The 26,280-nt window shown below is 38.1% G+C and overlaps 1 protein-coding gene across 5 annotated transcripts in view; it reads left to right on the top strand.

The window, feature by feature from the left end:
- The window catches only part of NCALD (neurocalcin delta), a 433,033-nt gene that overhangs the window by 214,247 nt on the left and 192,506 nt on the right, over positions 1-26,280 (top strand). For 4 of the 5 annotated variants that reach the window (XM_031650081.1, XM_017962203.3, XM_021942872.2 and 1 more), the window contains one exon: positions 15,888-15,968. The exons of the other annotated variant lie outside the window; for it this stretch is intronic. The gene's annotated coding sequence lies outside the window, so the exon portion shown is untranslated. The remainder of the gene's footprint in view (positions 1-15,887; positions 15,969-26,280) is intronic. 5 annotated transcript variants of the gene reach the window in all.

The following is a 26,280-nucleotide window of genomic DNA, read 5'->3' as shown; positions in this document are numbered from 1 at the left end:
ATTAAAAAACGGAAATGTTGATCTCTGTTCTTAAGATGTAAATAACCTAGCAGGGACGTTACACTAAACATGCCTATGGAGAAAGATGAATGTACTGTTTAAGAGGTGTTCTAATCACATAATCCTGGGTTCTCGCCTCAGTTTCTCTATACTAGTTGTTTAACCTTGGGCAAGTTTCTGAAAATTTCAGAGGCTCATTTTCTTTATCAATAACGCTGGGATAACAAAGCCTGTTCTGAGGTGGTTATGAAAATTCAATGAGATAATTATATGAGATAGTATATGAGATAATTATATGCAATTCTTGGTACACAGTAAGTAGCATGACACTTGTGCCATCAATAAGCTTGAGCAAGGCAGTGTGGAAGTCTGAGGCTGAGAACAGGCGTATGGAGCAAGGCAGTGATGAAGGTGCAGGAGGCTGGAGGGCTTCACAGGAGGACATTTCTTTGGTTCATGGGAAGCACTGAGTGTTGTCCAGTATCTGTGCCTGCACAGGATGGATACTTCATCCTTTGATCAATTCTTGGAAGCAACCTGCTGAGGAGTGCTGAAAAGTATGAGTGGAACCTGTCAAAAGACAAAATTACAATAAATTTAGTTGAAAAATTGACTGGGCTTTTACTTGTGATTTTAGACTCAGGCACCATCTCATTCTATAAAATAGAATGGGTGCTCTGATGGGCTCAACAGGAGGGGGCTTATAGGCAGTAAAAGGCTGAAGAAAGCAGAAACAGGGAACAAAAAGCAGATCAGTCATTTCAAAGACCACCTTGAAAAAGATCACTTTCCTTATAGAGTTAAAACAGAGGAGACTTCTTTATTATGCTGGCTCAGGTAAACTGGGCCTCTTCTGATTTGTTGCTATGAATCTCTTGAGTTTTGGAAAACTGGCCCATTTCAAAGTTCAGTTTGATGATGTGGCACTTAGCACAAGTGACTCCATTTTGATTTGGTCTGGTCTGTTGGGGCCTAGTGCAGGAGCCTAATCCAAAATAATGACCTTCTTTAAATTTTTGTTTAATAAACCCATGCACATTATCACTCTCCAGCTCGAGGGATAAAGGTAGCTTCCTTCCTTATTGTAGCTGTTTATTTCTAAGTCTCTCTCCTCCATTGGACTATGTGGTCCTCCAAGCAGGGATCTGACAGTTCATTCCTGTTATCTTCAGGTCATGAGTATGAGTACATGCTTAGTGCTTAATAATTGGTGGAATTATTGAAAGGGTAGAAGATGCAGGAGTTTTATTGCATGAAATCTTCTAACGACACTAGTGATCATATGATGCATTTACTAAGACTTAGTACAAGGATGTGAACATGTTTTTACGTCAGGCAAGAACATGGTTCCGTGAAATGAAAGATGGAAATATTGTGGTTTGTGGTTCTCCAAAACAACATTGTTTGTGGGGTCAGAGGAAGAAAAAACATGTGACTTAGGAAAGTTGCGAGAGTCTTGAAAATGCTGGGTTTGCTGCTTGTTCAGAAAAAAACCAAACAACACCCTCCCCTCAAAACTTCCAAGCACATAAAACTGGAAGAAGAGCCTGTGTAAAATCCAGCCGGATGCCAAAAGGGACGGGTTGGCAGATTGGAATGGATCATTGCAAATTCCTGCAGCCACCTGGCATGTGATTTAACACTTCTCTGAGCTTTTGTTTTTCCATGCTATTTGGGGCTGAATTTATTCCTATCTTATTGTCCTTGTCAAAAGCAACGATTTCTTAAAAGGCTGTATATTTTCTTTCCATTCTTGTTTACACCTTGCTGTCCTGCTGTTTACAAGATTGGTCTCTCACACTCTGCCTGGGGTGTTTTCTATTCTTGCCTAGTTAAAATTGCCAGAGGAGTTTTTTGAGCTGCTCTATTTTAAAGAATGGGGGAGCCCTGCTGCCTTGTGGAATCCCAACATGGCATGGCATCTCCCCAATAAAAGAGGCACATAGCTATTATGAACTTGTGACCAACTGTGAAACTTTGCACATTCAAGTATTTTAAATGCTTGAAAGTGCCTGCTGTGCATCTTGTTACAGAGATATAATACCAGACGTGCTTCTCACATGGGCTGATGACTCCTTGGAAGTTGCCTGGAGAAGCATGAAATGTAATTTCTTTCCAAAGTGGAGCACTTGCCATCTTCTCCCTAGCACTGGGTTGGAAATAATGTTCTGTTGCCTTCTGTCCCATCCCCTCTGCGGGCTGTCGTAATTAAATGAAATGATGGATACAAAGTCCTTTAGCATGGTGCTTCTAGGCACTTAGTAGGAGTTTAATAAAATATACTAAGTGCCACTAGGCACTTAGTAGGAATTTTAAAAATTATTTAATGAAATATTTAATAAAATAATACAATTTATTAAATTATTTAATAAAATAAAATAATAAAATTTAATAAAACTCATATTTTATTGTCTCTCTTTAACATATTATGTCTCTCTTTAACATATCCTTTAAGAAGTGGCTCTAGAGAGTATGACACAAGAGTTTCTACATGTTTCAAATTTACCTGCATATGGGGTGGATCCAAATAAGTGAAAATGGCATCAAAGTAGCCAAGAGGAAAGATCTAGTGCAAAGGTAACATTAAACAGCTGCCTATAATTCTCCTAAATGGGCATAGATGTTGACAATGATGACAAGGTTGTTGCAGGGCTGAGACTAGAGAAGGTGAGTAGGACATTTGCTTTTGTGCAAAATTAGAAGGTGCCAAAAACTCCATAATCAAAATAAATAGCACTTAGCACAATGTTTTTAAAAAATTGAATGCAAAGCATCCATGATGGACAAAAGATCAACGTTTTAAATAAAGATAGGATCAATAACAGTGCTGTGCAGAGTCACACTGGAACCCAGGGCAAAAGAAGAAATCAGTAATAGCGATCCTGTCTTAATTTAAAATATGATATTTTATTCATCATGAATGTCTTCATTTATTTTGATTTTCTTTAAAACATTGCATTAAAATGTTACTTATGTAGATTTATGCTTTTGTGGCACCACCTTAAATCTTGCGCCTAAAAGTGGACTGCTCACCTATCTGGCCTCTCCATGCCCTTGCCCTGGGGTGATGTCCACTAGGCTAGGAGGAAAGTCCCAAAGCGGCCTTCAAATATCCAGTCCTTATTCTCTCTTGATCAACTCTGTAGTCCTGAGTTTAGTTTAACTATGATCTCATGAAAAGACTACACCAACTGAAATTCTGATGTTTTTCCCAATCAAGTGACTACAATGAAAGGTATAGTTTGGAAGGAAAACTAAGTAAATCATTCATCAGAAGCTTGGTTTAGGCTGGGGTCAGCAAACGGTGGCTGGCATCCTGGCTGGTTGCTTTGCAGGTAAAGTTTTATAGGCACACAGGCCCACTCATTTGTTTTTGTGTCAACCATGGCCATTTCTATGCTTCAATGGCAGAGTTGAGTCATTGCAACCAGAGACCGTATGGTATGCAAAGCCAAAAATATTTACCATGTGGCCTATTGCAGAAAGAGGTTGCAGGCTTCTGATTTAGGTGATTAAAGCACCCAGATGTTCTTGGATCAGAATGTGGTTTTGGCGGTGATTTAGAACTTCCAGTTGTTTGGAGATTATATATCAGAAAATTCAAGGATGTTTACAAAGAATTATATGTAAGAAATGAGGGAAATGGGGAAGGGATTAGAGTTCAAAAAGTAAATTGAGAGAAGCAGCAGGTGTGGTCTGTGTCTGTCTCTGCCCTGTGGAGTTCCATCAGGGCCCAGCTGTGATTTGACATCATAGAGATATTAGATACTTACATGAACTTGACATCACCCATAATTGATGGTAAGCAAACAATGAGTTTGTGAAAAACTGCATTCATTTGCATAAATGAATCACATAAATGATTCATGGATTTAATTACTTCATTCTGTTAATGTGGTCAATCTCAAATTGACTTACTTCACTAATTCAGCAAGCATTTATGGAGCATCTATTTATGCAGAAACCGTATGAGTCTCCTTCAAAGTAGTCTACATCTAAGTCTGAGTGTCAGCAAATAGAGATAGGGAGGCCCTGGAATCATATTCTGATGCTCCTTGAATTTGGGGTGCATAGAGGAGACCACAGGGAGAGAAGAGGAGAAAGAAGGCTCATTGAAGGTTCTGGATCCTGGCTAGGGAGCTTCAACTTTAACCAGCAGCCAGTCAGAAGCTTCCTTGATCAAGCGAGTGGCATGGCCACATCTGCACTTTAATTAGGATGTTAATTGAGTGGTGGTATGTGGAGGGGTAGAGAGTGGTTGTAAGTAGAAGTTGGAGGACTAGTCAGAAGGCAATGTAAATAGTGTGGGATGGTTTGTAGACTTACAGAAATGACAGAGACCTCAAGTCAGTGGCATCCATGGAAATGGAAGGAAAGATACATCTGAGAGAATGTTGGTTAGGGTAAAACCAATAAGTGCTCAGCCACTTGCTGAGGTTGGCCTCCTGAATTTGGAGTTGAAGTGATTGGGAGGCTGGAGAAGGGAAGAAATAGAGAGTCCAGATAGAAAAGCAAGTGGAGGGGTCAAAAAAATACCCCCGGGGAAAAGAGAAGGGAAGAAAAGAGAGAGAGAGAGAGAGAGAGAGAAGAGGAGAGGAGAGAGATTGGTGCTAGAGATAAAAATTGGGGAATTATCTGAGAAAAGAAAATCATAGAAGCCATGGGCATAGAAAACATCAACAAGGGAAGAAGTTAGAGAATGGAGATAAGCTCTGAAGAAACAACTGTGGTAGGATTGTCAGATTAAAAAATAGGCAGCTCAGTTAACATTAACACTGAATTTCAGATCAACAAAGAATAAAGTTTTAGTGTAAGAATGTTCCATGCAATATAAAAATTATTCATTATTGATCTGAAATTTAAATTTAATTGCGCTTTCTATATCTTTTTTTTGCTAAATGTGGCCACCTTTGTTGGTGGGGATTACTCTTATTTATGGAATGGGCAAAAGAGGAGGAAACTGGAAGAGTCTAGGAATGGACAGATAGGTTCCAGGAGCACCAGGATGTTGCACTGTCACAGAATCAAAGGGCAGAGTGGGGTTCAGAAGGGTAGAGCAGAAAGCTCAAAGCTGTTGCATTTGGCAACCTGGGAATCAGTAGGGACCTTGCAGGAAGCAGAGAGAGGTCTGGCTGCAATAGGTTGAGTAAATATAGGAAGAATGATGAAAATAATCAGTTAGATCCTTCTTTTGGGATGCATGACGGAGAAGAGGAGAGAGAGAGAATTGTAAAGGGTAATAAAATAGAAGGAAGGCTTGCAGAATCACAGAGGCCGAGGCTGTTTTCCAGCTTTGGGGAAGGAGCCCAGAGAGGTGGTATCCTGAAGATGTAAGAGGGCTGGTGGTGAAGGGATGGAGTGAGATGTGGATGACGCTGGAGAGGAGAGCAGGATATAAACGGAGGGATTAACCTTTCCGTGAAGGATGCTCCCTCTTCACTGGAGTCATGAAGGAAGGAAGGGGGGAGATGGGAAAAGATGTGGCGATTTTGAGAGTAGGGAAGGAAGACCTTTTGTTTCTTTTGGCTGTCAGACTGTGCTAGAGAGTGCATGATATGAAGGAGGGATTAGGGGAGCGGAGGGGGGTGGAAACTCAGGCTCAAAATACTCCTTTGCTGATTGCACAGGATAGATATGATGAGGAGCTCAAAGGTACTTATAATTCATCCAACTGGGAGCAATTTATTTCTCTCATTTTGTGTCTCCTTCCAGCTCCAGAGATCCCTATCGATTCACAGCATAGCTGAATTACTCACCAGGGAAGGGAAAATAACAGAAACAGAATTGAACAGGCTTACTGTCCTTCATTTTATTCAACCAGGGTACCCTGGCCTTAAAAGGATCAAGGCCATTTATGCTCATCCCTAGTCCTACAGGAGCGCAACAGTGGGCATTTTGGGGAATGTGTGGGATTCCTAGTCTGGAGTCTGTGTCTGCAGATTGTGTCATGTGGGGTTAATGGCTCTGCCATGTCACACCCAGCATACAAGGGACTCACAGATATACAGGAGACACACACTAACCCCAGTCACCCTTCTTTCTTTTAGAAGCTGAGATCAAAAGGCAGCCAGGCTATCATGCATATGAGAGAGGATGAGACTGAGGAACAAAATAGCCTGCAATCTCTTAGCCACTTTTCCTCTCTGCTGGTAAGAGCAGAGATACCTTTGTGGTACAGGGAGGAGGCATTTGCAGAGCTGAGGAAGCCTGGGAAGGCTGAGAGAGAAGTGTTTCAGGGAGGAGGTGGAGGAGTGCTGTCTACCCAGGGAAGGTCTTCAGTAGCTCCATCTCTAGAGAACAGCAACATTTCCAACTTCTCTACAGTCCTCATTCTCTCCCTCGCTCTCGCCCCAATGCAAAAGCACAAATGAAATTCCTAAACATAGCCTGGGCGTGGTGGCTCACTCCTGTAATTCCAGCACGTTGGGAGGCTGAGGTGGGCGGATCACGAGATCAAGACATCGAGACCATCCTGGCCAACATGGTGAAACCCCGTCTCTACTAAAAATACAAAAATTAGCTGGGCGTGGTGGCACATGCTTGTAGTCCCAGCCACTCGGGAGGCTGAGGCAGGAGAATCACTTGAACCTGAGAGGCAGAGGTTGTGGTGAGCCGAGATCATGCCACTGCACTCCAGCCTGGTGACAGAGTGAGACTCCATCTTAAAAAAAAAAAAAAAAAAAAAAAAATTCCTAAAAGTAAACCACTGCGGTGTAGTTATTTTTAGTATTTGCTGTTAGTATTTACCAAGCCTTTCAGTGTTGATTTGTCTGCCCACTCATTTCTTGTCCTGCCTCCACGTGCTGGGCTTGGGACGGAAGGAGCACACATAAGAAGCAGCTGGTGACCTCACAGAAATATGTCCTGGAGAGTAGAGGCTGTAGGCCTTTAAAATCGATCTTCTCCACCCCTGCCTTGCAGAGAAGAAAGAAAGGTCTTCACTCCGTTAGCCTTGGAGAGCAACGCAGTTGTTGGTGAAAGTGAAACCATTAGAATGTCTAGGTGGTGTGTAGTTAGGTTAGGGGCCCCGGCCGAAGAGCTGGGTCAGGGAATCCACACATGTGCACAATGTCATAACGCAAGCAAAAATGGGTCAGAGGCCAGGTAAGCAAGCAGAAAGCAGAAATTAGGAGGAAGCACATGCTGGGGGAGAGAAAAGTATAAAAAGCCATGGAATCAGTCAGGGATTTGAGGGAACTGAAGGTTGAGAGTAAAATGAGTAGGGCCGGCGTTGAAAAGGCCAGAGGAGGAAAGCTCTGCAGCACTCTGATAAGCTATGGCTTAACGCTGCAACACTGCTTGTTCCTGCCTCGGCTGTGGGTCCAGTCAGCTGGAGGCAGCCTTGCCCAGAGTAGCCACATTGCTCTGTGGGGGAACTCTAGGGCATGTTCTAACAGAGGGCTGTTGAAAGGAGCAGGACCACTCAAATATGAGTCACATTAGCCTGCATGGTTACTGGACCCCTGGCCAACCCATGAATGTATTCATTTCTTAGGAAGCAGAAAGAAGTTGTTTCCTTTTACTACTTCAAAAAACATATTGGCTTCCTTTTTGCATTCTTTTCTTACTTCATTATTTTTTCCAATTTCTAGGAAAATGTAATGAATGAAGTTAAAAAAAAAAAAAAAAAAAAACTCAATGGATGGGCTAACATGAGAATGGAGTGGACAGAGGAAAGAATTGGTGAGCTTGTAAATAGAATAGTAGAAATTACCCTATCTTAGCAATAGATCAAATACTGAAGAAAAAAATGGCAGGAATCTATGGGAATATAAAAATTACCTAACGTGTGTCATCAAGAGAAAATAATAGGGTGGGTATGGTGGCTCACACCTGTAAGCCCAGCACTTTTTGAGAGGCTGAGGTGGGTGGATCACTTGAGGTCAGGAGTTCGAGACCAGCCTGGCCAATATGGTGATACGCCATATCTACTAAAATTACAAAACTTAGCTGGGTGTGATGGTGCATGCTGGTAATCCCAGCTACTTGGGAGGCTGAGGCAGGAGAATCACTTGAACCCAGGAGGCCGAGGTTGCAGTGAGCCGAGATCACGCCATTGCACTCCAACCTGGGCAACAAGTGTGAGACTCCATCTCAAAAAAAAAAAAAAAAAAAAGGAAGAGATAAGAATAATACAAAGAACAAAAATGGGGTAAGTGCAATAAACTTTCGTTCTCCTCTTAAGTTTTCTAAATTATATTTCATGGTTAAAGCAAAAAATAACACTATCTGATGTAGTTCTTGATGTACATAGATAAATATTTAAGAAAATTATTTTATAAATGAGGAAGAGTAAAGGAATGTAAAGGGAGGTAAGAATTCTACCAATAGACTCTGGTAAGTTGTATATATTTGTTGTAATAAGGAGAGCAACCATTGAAAAAGCAAGACAAAGAGATATACCTAAAAATACTATAGATAAATAAAAATGGAATTCTTAAAAAGTCCTAAATACCCACAATAAGTCTAGAAAATAAAAATTAAGGGAAAAAAGTAGAGAACAAACAGGACAAACAGGAAACAACAAAAATGGCAGATATTAGCCTAAGTATATCAATAATTACATTAACTATAAGTGGCCAAAATATACGAATGAAAGACGATGGACATAATGGATTAAAAAAAACCCAGCTATATGCTGTTTATAGGAAATTCCTGTCAGATATAACAATATAGGAGGATAAAAATTACAGAATGAAAAAATCTTTTAATGAAATCTTTTAATGTAAATATTAATTTTTTAAAAAGCAGGAATACTATATTAATGTTAAAGAAGACTTTAGAGAAAAGAAAATTACCAAGGACAGAGAGGGACGTTATATAATGATAAAAGGGCCAATTTACCAGAAAGACATAGCAAACATACTTATTTTGCATGCAAACCCTAAATATATACCCAAAAATGTGAGCTGCAAAATATGTGAAACAAAACTGATAGAACAGAAAAAAGAAATAGGCAAATTCATAATGAAAGTTAAAAACCTCAACACACCTCTCTCAATAACTGATAGAACTGGACAGAAAATCAGCAAACATAGAGAAGACCATAACATTATCAACCAACTAGATCTAATTTACATTTATACAATCCACCCAACAACAGAAGAATTGACTAACAAAATGTATACCAAAATATACCATAAACCATAAAACAAACCTCAACAAATTTAAAAGAATTGAAATTATACAAAGTGTATTCTCTGGCTGTAATCAAATCAAGCTAGATATCCCTAGCAGAAAGATGGCAGGAAAATCTCCAGACAGTTGGAAATAAACAACAAACTTTCAAATAGAATCTGTAGGTCAAAAAGGAAGTTTCAAAGAAATAAAAAAATACATTAAAGTGAATGAAAATGAAAATACAGCATCAAAATTTATGTGACTCAGCTAAAGCAGTTCTGAGAGGAAATTTTATAGCACTAATACAATGCTTACATTTGAAAAGAGGAAGGTCTCATATTGATAATCTGAGCTCCTATCTGAAGAAACTGGTTTTTCAAGAAACTAGAAAAAGAAAGAGCCAAATAAACCCAAAGTAAGCATAAGAAAGGATATAATAAAGATAAAAGCAGAAATTAATAAAACTACAAGGAGAAAAACAATGAAGAAAATAAACAAAAAGCTAGTTCTTTGAAAAGAAAATTGATAAACCTTCAGCAACACTGACAAAAAAGAAAGAAGACACATATTGTCAATATCTGGAATTAAAAAAGGGACATCACTACAGACCTGCAGACATCAAAGAGAATAATAAGGACATTCTACAAATAACTCTACACATTTAAGTTTGACAACTTATATGAAATGAAGCAATTTTCCAGAAAGCACAAACTACCACAATTCATACAATATAAAATAGATAATTTTGATAGTCTTGTAACTGAGGAAATTGAATTAGTAATTTAGAAACTCCCAAAACAGAAAGTTCCAGGTCCAGATGGTTTCTCTAGAAAATTCCATAAAACATTTATAAAATAATTAATACCAATTCTCTATAACCTCTTCTAGAAAATAAAAGATGAAGAAATATTTCCCAATTCATTTTATGAAACTGATATTATTTTGATACCAAAACTAGAAAAAGCACAATAAAAGAAAACTAGAGACTAACTACTCTTATAAAGATAGATGTGAGAATCCTAAAAATACTGGTAAATAGTGTTCAGTAATATATAAATGTAATTATATGCCATAACCAAGGGTGGTTTATTCTAGGAATAAAAGAATGGTTCAATATTTGAAAATCCTCAATGTAATTCACTATATAAACAGTCTAAAGAAAAAAATCACAATCACACTAATTGATGTACAGAAACCCATTTGACAAACTTAAACAACATTCATGGCAAAAACTCTCAGAGAAATAAGAATAGAAGAAATCTCCCTCAAATTGATAAAGAGTGTATATGAAAAACCTATAGCTAACATTGTATTTAATAGTAAAAGACTGAATTCTTTCTCCATAAGATCAGGTAAGGATGACTGCTCTCACCACTCCTATTCAATATAGTACTGAAAGTTCGACATGGTGCAATAAAGAAAGAAGAGCAAATAAAAGCCAAACAAATCAGAAAGGAAGAAATAAAACCATTCCTATTTGCAGGTGACATGATTGTCTACTAGAAAAATTCAATTTAATCTATAAAGAAAAAACCTCCTAGAACTAATAAATGAGTTTAGTTAGGTTGCAGGATGTAAGATAAACATATCAAAATCAATTGTACTTTTATATACTATCAATGTACACATGAATATCAAAATTAATTATACAATATCATTTACAATCTCTCAAAAACATATGGACTACATATGTGTATATCTAATGAAACATTTATGGGATTCATATGCTGAAAACTACAAAATGCCAATAGAAGTAATCAAAAAGTATCTAAATAGTAGAGAAGTGTGGATTGGATTTGTGTTTGTGGATTGGACAAAGTTCTTTAGTATTCTCTAGGTATGTGTTTTGCAAATATTTTCTCCTATGTTAATAAAGACATACCCAAGACTGGGCAATTTATAAAGGAAAGAGGTTTAATTGATTCACAGTTCAGCATAACTGGGGAGGCTTCAGGAAACTTTCAATCATGGTGGAAGGGGAAGCAAACATGTCCTTCTTCAAATGGTGGCATCGAGAAGAATGTGTGCTCAGTGAAGGGGGAAGCCCCTGATAAAACCATCATATCTCGTGAGAACTCACTCATTATCATGAGAACTGGTTGGGGGAACCTCCCCCATGATTCGATTGTTTCCACCTGGTCTCTCCTACGACACATGGAAATTACGGGAACTACAATTCTAGATGAGATTTGGGGTGGGACATAGTCAAACCATATCAATGTCAAATGCTGGTGAGGATGCAAAAAAATGGAATTACCATACCATGCTGGAGGATAAAATGCTAGAGTCACTCTGGAAAATAGTTTGGTGGTTTCTTTAAAACTAAACATACATTTACTATGTGACCCAGAAGCACTCTCCTGGACACTTATTCCAGATAAATTAAAACTTTATCTACACAAAGTCTGTACATAATTGTTCCTAGCAGCTTTATTTTTAATAGCCCAAAACTGGAAACAAAACAAAATGTCCTATAATAGGTAAGTGGTTAAGCAGACTGTACTACTGTCATACTATGGAATACTACTCAGCAATGAAAAGGAACAAACACCACTGATACATGCAACAACTTAGATGAATTTAAAGGACATTATGCTGAGTGAAAAAAAAAAACCAATATCCAAAGGTCACATACTACATGATTCTATTTATCAATATTATAGGAATGACAAAATTATAAAGATGGAGAACAGATTAGTGATTGTCAAAGATGAGGAATGGGGGCCCAAGGGGTGAGTATAACTATAAAATGGTAGTAGGATGGAGTTCTGTGTGGTGATAGAACACTTCTGTATCTTGATTGTAGTGATGGTAACATGGATGTACATGTGTGATAAAATAATATGGAACTGTAAAAAAAAATTACATATGGGTTTGCCTCAACACAAATATTGTTCGTTCTTGGTATTCTTGGGCATAATTATTTATATGTGAAAAAGATACCATTTCTATGTAGTTGGCTGTTACTTGCTTTCATTCATTCATTATGTTTCTAAGGTGTACCCAAGCCATTGCATGCTGCTGTGGTTTATCGATATTCCATGTTATCTAATATTCCGTTTAATGACTATCACTTAAGTTATTTCCTTGTTCTCCTGTTAATGGACATTTGTGTTAAATCTAGCTTTTTGCTGTTTCGAAAAAGACATGTTTATGCATGTCTTCTGGGAAGTGTGCAAAAGTTTCTCTGGATGTCTCAGTCTGTCTGTACTGCTATAACTAAATACCTGAGACTGGGTGATTTATAACTAATAGAAATTTATCTCTCACCATTTTGGAGTCTGGGAAGTCCAAGATCAAGGTTCAGGAAGTTTGGTGTCTCCTGAAGCCTAGTCTGTGCTTCCAAGAGTGTTGCCACCTCAGGAGGGGATACATGCTGTGTCCTCAACATGGCGGAAGGGCAGAAGGGAAAGAGGGCACTCCCTTCAACCTGGAGCCCTTTTATAAGTGTGCTAATCCCATTTGTGAGGGTGGAGCCCTCATGACTTAATCACCACCCCCAAGGCCATATCTCTCAACACTGTTGCATTGGGGATTAAGTTTTAATATAAATTTTGGAGGGGACACTGTCATTCAAACCATAGCACTAGAGAATGTACATAGGAGTGATTTGCTCAGATGGAGGGTAGGAGAGCATTCAACTTCATAAGACAAGGTTAAATTGTTCCAAGTGGTTATATCAATTTCTACCCCACTAGCAGTTTAATTTGCATTTTCTTAATTAAAGATGAGGTTGCTCATCTTTTCCTACATCCATTCACCATTCATATTTTTCTCTTCTGTGATGTGCCTGTCAGATCTGCTGCTCATTCTTTTTCTATTGTGTTGTCTTTTTATGACTGATGTATAACATATGTTTATATAACCTGAATACTGGTCTTTTGTTCATTTCAAGTGTTGCAAACTTGTCTCACATATTGGCTTATGTTTTTGCTTTCTTCATTGTACCTTTGGATGAATGCAAGCTCTTCATATTACGGTTGCGAATTTATCAACTTTGCCTTCCTTTTATGGTTAACACTTTTGTGCCTTAAGAACTTCTCTCCCATTTTAAGATCAGAAAGATGTTTCCCTATATTTTCTTCTAAAAGTTTAAACCTTTTGCTTTTTACAACTAAATCTTTAATTCCTCTGGACTTACTCTTTGGGTATGGTTCCTCCTTTACTTTTGGCTCAGTTATTCCACACTTAATGAGAACCCTGTTATTTTGTAATAGCTGAGTGGGTGAGAAAATCAAGGAAGAAAACCCTCATCCACAAGATGTGGGAAGCTGGCTAATTCTTCCTTAGGTAGCCTTGAAATAAATTTTGGTAAAATGACCTAGCTTTTCTTTGCTGTAGCCAAGGCATTCTTGCTTTAGAACTTTTGCAAATGTTTGAGTGCCTCACGTTAAAAAGTAAAACAAACAAAAAGCAATGAATCCCCTGTCACCATTTAAGCTATGTCTCAGATCATTTAAATAAGCTATTTGTTGGGGGAAAAAAAAGCATACATTTAAAATGCCTGTTTGTATAGCATTCAGAGTATGGGTTCTGCTTTTAAAGAGGTAATGCAATTTATTAGAAATATCACTGGACAGGGAGTCAGAAGACTTGTGTTTAAGCCTTGATCTGTCATCACCTGGTTGAGAAACCTCTTTGTATCAGTTAGGATTATGTGCAGTGGCCTGTAACAAGAATCCTTCTACAGTGGCTTAACCAAATAGGATTTACTTTTTCTCATATAACAGCCTGGAAGTAGGCAAGCCAGGCCCAGTGCAGTGGCTCCTTCTTTCAGTTTAGGCTTCATTCACAGCATGTGGCTTTTGTTTTCATGCTTGTGACTTCATGACTGCAAGAGATAGCTCTTCCTCCAGCTTTGCATCAGAGTTGCAGGCATGATGAAGAGGAAGGGCAAAGAACAAAAAGTGAATGCCAGTGTCCTTTGAAAGCACTTTTCCAGGAGCCCTACCTAGTAACTTCAGCTTGTTTGCATCTCCAGAACCAAAATTGTTCCACCTGACCACCATTCTTAGCTGAATCTTAACACAGCAAATTCCTGCCCTGGACAAAATCAAGATTCTGTAAGGGAAAACGGTAGACTTGTGATTGGATAGGCAACTGGCAGTGTCTGCCCCACTGTCTAAGCTTCCACTGCTGACAGAGTTGTTTTCATGGCAAAATAGAAGATCAAAGGTAAGAGTGCTTCATACACTGTAAAATGCACTTGATAAACAGAGTGGAAATATTCTGAACTATTTTCTCAGAGAGCAAATCCAATGTCGATGGAAAGTTCAGGCTGGGTGTGGTGGTTCATGCCTGTAATCTCAGCACTTTGAGACACTGAGGTGGTAGGGTCACTTGAGGCCAGGAGTTTGAGACCAGCCTGGGCAACAGAGGGAGCCCTTATCTCTATTAAAAAAAAAAAGTTAGCCAGGCATGTTGGGGCATCCCTGTAGTCCCAGCTATTCTGGAGGCTGAGGCAGGAGGATTTCTCGAGCATAGAAGTTTGAGGTTACACTGAGCTATTATTGCTCTACTGCACTCCCATCTGGGTGACAGAGTGAAACTCTGTCTCCCTAACTCTGCAAAAAAAAAAAAAAAAAAAGAAAATCCAGCTAAATATAGAGCCTTGGGTCATCAATATCTATTGAACTTCCACTCATTCTCTTTCGGACATCTGCAGATAACCTGAGTACTAGGATTTTTATACAAAGACATCCTCAAATATCAGTCTTCAGATTATTGTGAAGCACTGTTGTGGTGGACATTTGCTGATGCCCTTCCCACTTTCCCTTTCCTCTAAGTACCCCCAATGTCTCTCTATGTGATGCTTGTTTGGATTGACCCTACTCTTACCACCAGGGATAAGCCTTGACTAGTTTAAGCCATTTGACATATGAGACCCCAAAATACAGTGGCCGATTCCGCAACGGGCCATCAGAATGACCTCAGAACTTTCATTGGGACTGCCATGACGCTGACACTATCCTCTGGGATGATAGATATGTGATCTTGAACTGCTACAACCATTTTTATTGCACCAGAAGGGGAACAGCCTGAGGGTGAAGCCAATTCACAAAGAATACCTGTACCAAGAGAACTGTCTAGAATCAAATGATACAACAAACTTGTGGTTTCCTAAAACCACTCTTACTTCTGGGATTTTTCCCCACCTCAATGAACCAAATAGTTCCTTATTTTGTTATTTATTTGTATAAGTGAGTTTGAGCTGGGTTTTCTGTTACTCGTAACCAAATGATTCCTAAGTGATAGTTTCTATATATATTCCAGGAAAAATTATATATATTACATTACTTTAACATATTATTTATTCTTTTAAATAATTGAAATATAGTTAAATAATATAGTATTTAATATATGTGTATATGTATATATTTATATTTAAGTTAGTTTATTCTACTGTTTATAATCCTTCCTGAATTAAGGCCATAAGGCCTGAATGTTACTCAGCATGCCTGTTTCTCCCTGTAATAAATTGTCTGCATAGCATCTGTCCAGAGGAGTTGACAGTGAGATGCTCAGAGCTGATTCCTACTCTGGGGACTGTGCCTGTTACCCCTGGGTTACAAGACTCATTCCTGGGTACTTTGAACCAAAAACCAATTAGGCTAATATACATCAGTGTTCTTGGAGTTGTATTTCCTGTTTCCCGTTTGTGAAGGCAACTACAAAAGAAATAGAAGTGACAGTCTCACCAAAACTTTTACAGAGCTGTCAAATGTTCAAGTACAATATTCACTAATTATGAGTGATCTCGGTTGCAGGGCATCTGATCTCCTGGTGTTAAAATCTGTCGCCATACTGAGGAAGGCCCCGAGATCCCAGGCATTGAGTGACTGCATACTGTGAGTTAGTTTTTTAATCTCTTGAAAGGGTTAAATTGTGTAAATTATGATTCAGAATGCAAAGCTGTATCCTAGGTAGGTTTCTGTGTGTTTATATATTAGTATTTGCTAAGTAGAAAAATAAGCTTTGTCATGGGATAGCCATTTCCATTTTTAACTCTTGATGAATGTGTATGTTACTGAAAAGAAAATGCACCCATTTTAATTAAAAAAAAATCTGTTCTCTTTTTTAATGACTGATTAAACGGAAACCTTATTTAAGTGTAAGACATTTAGTAAAACAAAACAGAACATATGATAATGGAGTAAAAAACCTGGCTTGTTGATTCCTGGAAAAAAGGTAATTTATACCCCTCCTTACTTTCCAAATGGACTCATTTAGTATAGAGGATTGAAGAGGATATTATGCAGCAAGTAGATGAGATGTTTTCTAATTCAAAAAAGATTCTTTTGAAATTCTATTATAGTATAATTAGGGCAGCAACACCAGCAATAGTGAATTTCCTGTTAGAAGAGGAACATTATTACTTTCCTAATTTGTTGATATGAGTCTCAAAAGCCATCTCATTGAACAGTTAGGAAATTGGCTTTTCAGGAAAGGAAATCTACTGAATTTCTTGGAAACTTTTCAAACTAAGTTAATGGCCCCAGACAAGAGCTAGTGAAGAATTGCAGGCAAAGTCATATGGCTTAGACCTCAATAATATGTTTTGTGCCTGTTTGGAAAAAAGTCATGAAGATTAATCTGATATTTATTTGGTCAAACAGTTGTGTATGAGGAACAAATGGAGAAAATAAAATAAATGGGGGTAGGACAGATACACTGATATCAAATGAAATTTGAGTAGACTTAGCTCTTTTTATCCCACTTCCTTTTCACCCATTAAGTCTCTATGGTTTAATTACTACCTGAGCAACATGGCTCACCTAGATATAATAAGAAAGTGAAAGTGAAAAGTTTTTATTCCAAATTTGGTAGTCCAGCCCTTCTAATGAGATCTATAGAAGAGTAATGAAATATTTGAAGTCACGTTAAGCAAAATCTAATGTTTTTTCTTTCCTCATGGCATTGAGAACTAAGTCTCAGCCCTATTGCATTTCTCCTGGAGGCCAAGGTAGAGCTGTGCATTGTAACTAGTAATGATCATGCAGTCTGGGAAGCTCCTCCTTCTTGAGATAATTTGGTTGAACTATTTATGGATATCACAACCTGAGACATGGCAGTCGCCATTGCTTTAGTTCCTTGGTTCTTTCTGACATCAAGCTAAAGCATAACAGGAAAATGTGTGTTTTTGCCTAAAGACAGTAAAGCTTGAGTAGGATTTAAGATAAGAACACTTCCCCCTGGCATGGAGGTGTGGATAATCAATATGATGCTATTGGCTTCTAGTCATTTTTATCCCTCCTGCAGCACCTGGGTCCTTCTCTGTGTTTATTGTCTCAGGGGCAGGTAATTCCTTGCTAGAGTGAGCTCCAGATAAGCTAGACTTCATCTCTCATTCACATGGAGCAAAGGGAGACTGCGAGAGTTCATGCTGCAGGTTTGCAGCATCTGCCAGACACAAACGAGGATGATTTGGACGAGAAATTGACAGAAAAGCTCTTGGGGCAGTGAAGAAGCCACTCCCTGCTTGACTATTAGTGGGCTCGAGAGAGTAGTGGGCAGGCAGGGAAGAGGATGACCTCTTTAATAGAGGTTAAACTTCCTAACAGGTGCTTTCCATAAGAATGGCCTGACTTTGCAAATACTGCCCAAATTTCCTGGGCTTTTTGGGATTTTGTTCAAGAATTTCAGACAATTTAGTAAAAATTGCCTAGTGGCAGAAGTCCAGATAACCATAGATGGGAGGAATACATGTAAAGAAATTATTTGAAAGCAAGGTATATGAATAGACTCTAGGTTTACAATTATTACTGATTTCCTGTTGTTTGGATATCTCTCTTTAGCCTGCTTAAGCCAGGATGGTTTGTCCGGGTCCCCAGGAAATCTGTACTCTTCCCAAGGCTCCTTATGTGACTAGCTTCTTACTTATAGGATGTTACATGGAATTTCATTTTTCTGTGGTTTTCTAAACTAAAGACTTCTTTGCTTCTCCTCTTAAAAGAATGAAAGCTGTTTTAGCCCTTTTAGCTTAGGAGTTCATTCTTCTGTATTTTCAATGTCCCACAAATTCCCCTCTGTCAAAAAACATTGATTTTGTCAACAGAATACCTTTCATTTAGGAATAATATGGAGAGAGATTATCTCAGAGGCTGAGAGCACGAGACACCAAATATTCAGAGGATAATGAAAGTGTGCTTCCAGATGTTTTCAAATATAGCCACAGAGACAAATATTCATCAGTTGAGTAATTGATTCCCTGCCAACTATTTTCCATCTAGTCATGTTCTTAATTCCAAAACAGCTAATAAATTCGTCGAAAAACAAAAACAAAAACAAACTCCTTTTGTATTAGTATGTAGAAAAAAATAGAAAGAGAGTAGTTTATTTTCCAGCAATTTTGCAACAAATTTTTTAGTGTCATATAGACATACGAGAATGGTGTTTGCTGGAGATGGATGATGATTTCAATTAACCAACAAATGTTGACTAAGTACCTACTAACTTGAGCCCTAGGGAAGAATGATATGGTGTAACATGGACTTACATATTTGGTAACAGATTATGTTTCTAGAAACATAACTCATTTATTTGTTCAATGACTATGTATTGAGCACTTGCTGTGTGACAGGCACTGTGTTAGATGGCAGGATATTAATAGGGACAGGAAGGCATACAGCTGAGAAGAGTGGGGTTGGGAGCAAAGTTAATCAAATAATCACACAAATACATTTTACAAATGTGTTAAGTACTATGATAGAAAACAGCAACAGCAAAAACAAGTAACTATGAGACTATAAAATGCAGGTACCACATCTAGTCTCAGTGGGGATCAGGGAAGGCAGAAATCTGAAGGTGTGGGAGATGGCCAGAAGAATGGCCAGAGCAGAGGTTCTAAGGTAGAAGGGAGCATGGAGCTTACTAAGAATTGAGCCAAAGCTAGTGTTGCTGGAGAGCAAGGTGGGCATCCTATGGGGGAAAGCTAGAGAGGTGGCAGGAGCCAAGTCATGAAAGACTTTGTAGAGAATGAATAAATGAACTAACATGAGTAGTTTATAACAGGAAATGAGTCCTGTGGTCTTCTGTAAAAATAAAAGGAGTTTGCAATTGTATAATGACTCTGCTGATAGGGAGAAGATATTCATTTACTCACCCAGCCAATATACCCAAGACAAAAATCCCTATTGCCGTGGATCTGAAATTCTAGTGGAACAGGCAGACAATATGCCAATAAGCAATATATAGGTTTTATACTAAGTTTTTGCTTATAAGTAAGTAGTGTAGGTCTTTAGATACAATTTAAAAACAATTTCAAGTATAAATTGTATTGCATGTAAGTGTGGTTATTCTTCTGTTTAGTTAAATAAAGACATATGCTCTAGAAGTCCTAAGAGATGTTCAGGACAGATGTCCTTCAGAGTACCCAATTCACAGTCAAAGACTTTGGAGAAATTTCAAGAGAGGGAAACCAGGCTTTGTATTAATTTATTCTTGTTTCTGAGACAATAGTGATCCCATTGTCCTCCCTGTGCCTCATTCTGGAGTGGTGAGGGGGGGAGGAAGGGAGCAATACGAAGACTTAAATGAAACTCACCGAGTCTAACACTGATGGAGAAGGAGCTGAGAGGGAGAGCATTTCAGAGTCTATTTCTTTGGTTTTATTTTCTTCATTTGTTTTTGAAATGGGATCTCACTCTGTTGCCCAGGCTGGAGTACAGTGATGCAATCTTGGCTTATTGAAGCCTCAGCCTCCTGAGTAGCAGGGACTGCAAGTGCACAACACCATGCCCAGCTAATTTTTGTATGTTTTATCGAATCAGAGTGTGTCACTGTGTTGCCCAGGCTAGTCTAGAACTCATGGTCTTAAGCAATCCTTCTGTGTTGGCGTCCCTAAGTGTCTGACCTCTTTCTATTTTTTCTTACCAAAAGGCCTTATGATACCTTATTATATATTTAATATGCTTTATACATTTTGCACATTTAGCATGTCTAGAAAAGGTTCACATCTTAGAATCAATGTACACAGTTAAGGAGAGGGATTTCTCTCCCACATTCTCAAAAGTTCTTATTTCATATTGCTTCTTAAAGCCATTACTGACTTACAACACAGAAAACAATACATGCCTGGAACCTTATTTGAGGTTTTCAACTGTGCCTGTGTTTTATAAAGGTCTGCTGGAAGACTTCTTGATGCAATGTTTGCACAGCTACATAGAGAGTATTACTGACATCAGTGGAATTACACCAGGGCACCGGTGAGGATTACCTTCAGGTCTTGTTTGCAAAAGGAAGAGGGTTTGATATAAGTAGTTCATTATATCAAAGGGAGACATAATAATTATCTGTTTTAATCTTCAGGAACCTCCTTGTTTCTGACTTTCCTACTGTATGAATCAAAGTGATTATTTCTGTATATGCTATCTTAGTCTGTTTAGGCTGCTGTAACAAAATATCATAAACTGGGTGGCTTATAAACAACAGAAATTTATTTCCTACAGTTCTTGAGGTTGGGAAGACCAAGATCAACTTACTGGCAGATTCGGTGTCTGTTGAGGTCCTATTTCCTGGTTCATAGATGGTGCCTTCTCACTGTATCCTCCCATGGTGGAAGGGGAAAAGAGACCCCGGGGTCTCTTTTATAAGGACACTAAATCCACCCTCATGTCCTAATCACCTGCCCCAAACTCCACCTTCTAATATAATCACCTTGGGGGTTAGGACTTCAACATATGAATTTGGGGAGGGAGGCAGACACAAACTTTCAGACCATAGCATATGCCAAGAATCTTAGAACTGGGAGGAATGATGGACATGTTGTTAATGTGATCCTTTAGTACAAGTTTTTTTCAACATAGCACTATTGTCATTTTGAACCAGATAATTCTTCTGGAAGGGAGTGTCTTGCACATTATAGGATGTATTGCAGTATGCAGTATCAGTATCCTGGTGCCAGTAGTATATGCCCCAGTCATGACAACCATCTGAAGACATTGCCAAATATCTTCTGGGAAGGGCAAATATCACCCTCAGTTGAGCACCCCTGCTTTAGTGCATCCTGATCAATGACTCACACTGCTCTGTTTTAGCCTTGTATTGTAGTTGTATCACAAATGTGTGCAATTCTAAGTGTATAGTTTTCAGTGTAACAGGATAGTATCTTTATAGTTCTGTAATTCTCACATCCATATTGAAGATGATATTATCAAACCAGAATTATAAGATGAAATAATTAGATATTTACTCAGCCAAGTGTGTGAAATTCTAATGTGATAATACGTTTTTCTGGGAGTCTCATTTCATTTGTTAAAACCTTAGAAAATTTTACCCTCAAAGTTTAAATCTTACTTAGTGGTTCAGCTGTTTCTGAAGAAGATACGTTTATGAGAGTCTTAATGCCACAAAGACTCCACTTCAGTCAACTGCAAGAATTAAGAGCCTTTTGGTGCCTTGGCACCAAACTTAAATGAGACATAAATGAGGAACATTTAATGAAATCAATTCTAGTTTTATAGGAAGCTGAGAATAACAGAGAGAAAAAAAGTGCTGCTCTTGTGTCCTTTGGTGATGGTGTTTGACATTTTAGTGTAATTTATTATAATAGTATACTGGTTAATGTTCCCATATTATCTGTGGCTTAATCAAAGTTTCTGAAAATGGGAAGAATGTGTTCTATCTGTCACTGTAAAGCTAAGAAATGGTATTTCAAAATTACTTCAATCATACATGATTAGATCTTCTAAAGTGGTGTTTTACTGTGCTGTGGTGCAGGGAAGACTTCAAATTGCAAAAATGTACTTAGACATGTAGTAATATATGACACCATTAAAGAGATTATTTTTAAATAAAATTCCTTTTTATTTGTATTTTTTTACTTTAATAGATATTTATTTTGTTAGGTGGTTTTATGAAAGTGAAATTCCTTTTTACTGTTATTGTTCACCTCACTTAAAGGCTTCCTGCCTTAAAGTGTCACATGTAGTTCAAATGAGCCAATATTATTTGGAAAAAATAGAGCTTCTTTTGTGTCATGATGTTGTTCAGAAATATTAAGGACTTCTGATTATCTCAAAAATAAAGTTCTAACTCCTTTTCATGACATTCGAGGCCCTCTAGTAACTGGCTTCAATCCATCTTTTCACATTTATCTCCATTACCTCCCTTTGCCTTGTCCCCATATCATATTCCAGCCATAATGAAGGAGGTAGCCCAGGTCATCTTTGCACTTTTCTGCCTCCATAGCCCTTCTCATGTTGTGATTTCTACCCCTCAAATTCTAATCCACTCTTAAGAATCATTTATTTGACAAAATATTCTCAAATTTTCTTAGTTGGAATTAAACTCTCTCTTTTTTTTTTTTTTTTGTATAATGCTTTGAAAGCACTAGAGTAGTGCTTTTCATGCTATCTGGGAGAGAATTCAATTTTTGAAAAACTTTCCAATTCATCACAAATCAATAGGTGTCCTTCTGTCTGTGACTACCAGTACTTAGAATCTACCACAGGAAACTCACCATGCAAGTTTGGCAATCTCCAAACCATTCCATACCCCATTCAATGAGATGAGTTCACTTGATTACACATTTGGATGCTGCAGCAATATCCAGCTGCTATAAAAATTTATTGACAACTACTTGCAGTATCTGTATTTGCCTTATTGAAGTCTGATAAGACTGGTCTATAGACCACATTTTAAGCAGTGCTGTCTTAGACTCTAAGCTCCATGAGGACAGAACCTAGGGCTGCTTTTTTTCATCATCATAATTCTAGGACATGGCATTGACTTTCACATAACAGCACATTGATTACATGCAGAGGTTCTGTCAGTAGCAGTTCCTGCCTCCAAAGTAGCTTGGATTAGATCTTGATCACTTTTTAACACCTATAGGATCATCATCCTTTACTTATAACAGAAAATAAGAATAAATGGGACTATCAGGCTGATTTATTTTTAAAATACATGCTCTTTAATGTAAAATCTACTAAAAGAAAACATAATCTTAGCCTCCTGGTGCTGGTATGACCTCCTTATAAAGATCACTTGATCAATAATTTAATTTTCTTTCACTAGATAGTTGTAAAAATTCACTTACTTCAAGTTCACTTAAGGAAAATAAAGGAAGCTTAAAAGAAATCTAAAACAATTAGCCTCTTAAATAGCAAGCCTGTATGAGAGAAATGTGTTCCTTGTACAAGGGAACCCCTGTAAAAAACAAAATTATATTTAAAACCAAAATGGCTTTCTATTATGCAGCTCAAGGAGAAATAGTGAAACTCTTGAACAGTCTAAAATTGTATTTCTGAAAATGAGAATCACATGGAATTAGTTTAGCATCTACCAGTGTAATTTCTATGGGGCAGAGTAACATTTTTCAAAGTTTAAAATGTAAGATTCTTAATAAATTACTTGACAATGCTATTTGAACATAACAACTCTCACTTTCAGTAGTTCAAGAATGTCTTCTGAATTGGTAGGAAGTTGCAGTTGAATGTTCATAGTTTTCACTGAATGTTTCATTATATTAATGTTAACAGCCAAGAAAAACAAGGACATTTACTATATGTTTTTCCCACCCTTGGCCACTGACTTTTCCGTGGAACATTTGTTATTTCTGGGAAACATATGGCATATGCCCAGAACCATAATTAGTAACAGTTTGATGTTATAGGAGTTCAAAATTTAGCATTTTCTAGCTTCATTAGATCAGTGGCTTCCTCTGAAATATAAAAGCAACAAATATAGATCCTAAAGATACATTCTGGAGTCAGCTTTCTCCTTTACTAACTGCAGTATTTGCTTGTTTTAATGGGGAGGTGTTCAAACAGCTCTTCCCCAGAGCCAGAAGGAGGCACTGCTCTAAGTACTTTATATATATCAACTTATTTAATCATTGCAGTAACAGGTGAGGAAAAAAAGGGACACAAAGACATTAATTTGCCCAAAGTCACTTAAATGGGAAATTGTGTAATCAGGATTCCTCCTAGGGAGTCTGCCTCCAGGGTCTGTGTTATAATATTCATACATAGTATCTTTTATGCAATACTGTTCCTCTAATGAGATGGAAGCTTCCAGAATTCCATTGGTAAAATCCTGTTGAAAAGGTTATTTTCTTGCAGACTATTTCTGACTAATGCTTATGTAGTAGCTGAGAAATGCAGAATGACTGGGGAATGCTGGGTAGCCAGGAATGCTGGATAAATGGGGGAATGCTGGGTAATTAGGAATTCTGGGTAACAAGAGAATGCTGGGTAACTAGGAATGCTGGATAATAGGGGAATGCTGGGTAACTGGGAATTCTGGGTAATCAGGGAATGCTGGGTAACATGGGGAGAGGGACAAGAAGTCATTAGTTATCAACTCACCCTAAGCAACCTTCTAGTATCTGTAAACCAGAGGGTTGTCATTAATACAGAATCTGGGACTGCTGCAATGTTGATTATCTTCACATAAGATCCTTCAAATCAGTATTATCTTTGAATCTGAAGGATATATATTTGTAGATGCATTTTACTTCAAATCTTTAACTGTATTTAAAATTCACAGTTTTCTAGCACTTGCTACATATGCATATACAATAGCTGAGAGGAGACATTTCAGGGAAAGAATGTTACTTATTTATTAATTCATTTATTTTTTACTTAAGACTTGAAGACTTTGTGGGGGAATGGGTTAGCAGAGAGAACCCTTAGTCTTTCCAATAGGAAATTTACCACGGAGCTCTCATACATATCCTAGCCGGGGGAGAAAAGATAACCACTTTCGCTTTGTGCTGGAAGTCATCAGTTGCTTAGGCTGATTATTCAAAGAAGGCAAAATGTCTCATTGATGTCAAAATGTAGTTTGTCCCATCTTGTGTTACTAATGCAGTTATTAAGGACTGAAAATGTGACATTGCTTAGCAACATGCATAATAGTATTTACTATTACTTGATTTGAGCAGCAGCAGCAGCAATAAGTACTATGTCTTGTAAATGTCCTGGTGACATTTTATTTTCCTTCTCATCTAACTTTGCTTGTATCCATTGCCATGGTATTAAGCAAAATGCTTAGTCTAGTCTGTGGCTTGGTAGAGTGGGTTTAGATATACTCCCTTAAGTACGGAGATAAGTCCTGAAAGCTGGCATTAGCACAATGTAGAACCAAAAGGAAATTAGGCTGCAGGTAAGAAAAAGTAGTAAAGGATTCCTACAACTGTCATGGTTTATGTACGTCTTCTAATTTTCACTAACGGCAAGTATATCATGATGTCCTGTGAGATGCAGGAACTTGCTATAATACTGTTCAGGCTATTTGTTTTGTTGTCTCTAGTCTTTCAGGCAGCAACTACTGTTCATAATAATTAAAAGCAAACATAATCCCTATTTCCTCCTAATGAAAAGACAGCAATTTGACTAATAACTGTGCCAGCACTCCCTTGTCATTTACACTTCACCCTGTGTGTTGGAGAACGAGTTGATGTCTGCGAGAATTTGATCTGGGTAGACTTCCATCCAAGCCCTCCTTTCTTCTCCAAATTAGAATAGCAACTGTACATCTGAGAATCCGGGCATTTCTCTAGTATTTTCCCTTTTTCTGTCTCCACAGTCATCCTAGCTTGATCTCTTAAATCCTGGTATATTAACTTGACTTCTGCTTGGGGAAGAGCAAGAAATCCCAGAGGCTAGACCATCTAGCTAGAAAGACTGTCACTAAAGGAGTTGAACAATTTTGAGACGAAAGAGGGGCCAAGCTTCTCTCGTAAAAACAATAGAGAAAGAATCAGTTCACCACTACAACAGAGGCAGTCATTCATCGTGGAGGGGAAAGATGTTCCACTTGGGACTGTCACCCAGTGATTGATGTCTTTTCAATTCCAGGACATGTGGAGGTGCTTTAGGGATTTGAATCAGTGAGCACATTGTTTAATTCTTTGTCCTTCCCAGGGAGGGATCCTGAATGTGAACATCTTCCTCATGCAGTTTCAGTTTTTGGTGCCTTCCACGTCCTTGGCTTTGCTTTTGCTTTGTTGCATCTTAGAATCATTAATTAATTATGGACCCAGTTCCTTCTGTGCACTTGCTAATTGGATGTTTTGAAAAATTGCTCCATGCTGGCTTCAATAATGAGGAGAGAATTAAAAGGCTGAGAAGTGCTGGGAAATAGAGATAGACCACAATGGTCATGGAAATCTAGCAAAAACCACCGAGATATCCATTACCCCAGTAACCAGGGGAC

Source organism: Papio anubis, chromosome 8 (genome assembly GCF_008728515.1).
Source record: "Papio anubis isolate 15944 chromosome 8, Panubis1.0, whole genome shotgun sequence".
NCBI lineage: Eukaryota > Metazoa > Chordata > Mammalia > Primates > Cercopithecidae > Papio > Papio anubis.
This window is presented reverse-complemented; position numbering and strand designations above follow the sequence as displayed.